At 40.6% G+C, this 1,444-nt stretch overlaps 1 long non-coding RNA gene across 1 annotated transcript in view; it reads left to right on the plus strand.

Annotated features, from left to right (window-relative positions):
* The window catches only part of LOC139411610 (uncharacterized), a 4,207-nt gene extending 3,158 nt beyond the window's left edge, over positions 1-1,049 (plus strand). The window contains exon 2 of the long non-coding RNA XR_011634612.1: positions 1-1,049. This exon is cut by the window's left edge and continues 2,245 nt beyond it. This is a non-coding gene — a long non-coding RNA (uncharacterized lncRNA).
* Positions 1,050-1,444: the final 395 nt, after the last annotated feature.

Below are 1,444 nucleotides of genomic sequence, written 5' to 3' on the forward strand. Positions count from 1 at the left end.
GCTGAAAGGCAGCCCAGGCAGACAGCTACTATAATGTGTGGCTGATAGAAGGATCCCCATCCTAACTGCCACTCTTTCTTCATAATTGCAGCTGTTCAATGGCTTTTAATTAGTCTTAAAGCGTGTAGAGCACCACTTTCCCTGTATCGCTGCAGGCCAGAAACTCAGATCCACGGCTTCTGACAAAACCAACCAGGAAAGAGAAGCTATGGGTGGAAATGTGATGGTTGTCAATGCCAAGCAGAGGAGCCTTCTTTTTTATTTCTTAGTAACACTTTATTTCCGGGATCATCAACTAGATTCAGCCGCGGGACGAATTACAAATCATTTTTAGACTGCAAATTGACCCCAAGAAGCCTAAACTGATCATATTTGACTAAAACATAATAATGTCAAACCTTGCTCACGTTTGTACACGATTACTTGTCTCACTATTATGCGTGGGAATACTTGGGAATTATAAAAAATAATATTCTTATTTTATTATTATTTTGCTTCGAAAACTTGGGGGCCAAATAAAACCACCCGCGGGCCGCAGTTGTGCAGCTGCTTTCTTTGACCTGGCCACCATAATGCCTTTATAACAATGTTGTAAACATGTCATAATGCTTCATAGCTTGTGTCATTGTCATAACTGAAGCTTTATGGCATGTGTTGACAAGTTATGACTCGTGGTATGAAGCTTTATAACAGGGTTAGGACATTTTTATGAAGGGTTATGAAGAGCTCATGGTGTTTAGTTCAAATGAAGTCTCACCAATTTCTTTATCTATATATATCAACAGGAAGTAGAACTGATATGTAGTGTTAAAAATCCACTTCTCAAAGTTGTTTTTTTACTTCTGGAGGTTTTTCCAATTTCAAATGTTAACAGTTGCCAAAATGTTGTTCTCTTGCGTAATCTTTTTGTATGTTGACTGAGGTTGAGATTGTAGACTGGCTGTATTGTTGAGTTGAACAACTATGTGCTCTCTGTTTCACAGCTCAGCTTGTCTGTCTGAAGCTTTAGGAAGGCAGTAAATAAACCAAGACAGTGTTTTATGACCCTCTCTGTGTGGTGCTCTCTGTTGTGTCCAAGCTTCCTGCATCATGTTCATCATCACACTGTATCCCACTTTGGCCTCGCTGTGTGTCTGTGCGTGTGTGTGTCCGTGTGTGTATTTGTGTGTGTGCCTGTGCTTTTGTGGGTGCATGCACATTTACACAAGGACACATTTAATTTACCAGGCTGTGTGAGAAGGCTATCTAAGTGTGTTTTCCCTTTTCCTGGAGTGTGTGTGAACAGTGAATTGAGACTCATTTACCAGGCTGTGTGAGAAGGCTATCTAAGTGTGTTTTCCCTTTTCCTGGAGTGTGTGTGAGCAGTGAATTGAGACTCATTTTCCAGGCTGTGTGAGAAGGCTATCTAAGTGTGTTTTACCTTTTCCTTTAGTGTATTTGAGCA

Source organism: Oncorhynchus clarkii, chromosome 6, assembly GCF_045791955.1.
Source record: "Oncorhynchus clarkii lewisi isolate Uvic-CL-2024 chromosome 6, UVic_Ocla_1.0, whole genome shotgun sequence".
Taxonomy (NCBI): Eukaryota; Metazoa; Chordata; class Actinopteri; order Salmoniformes; family Salmonidae; genus Oncorhynchus; species Oncorhynchus clarkii.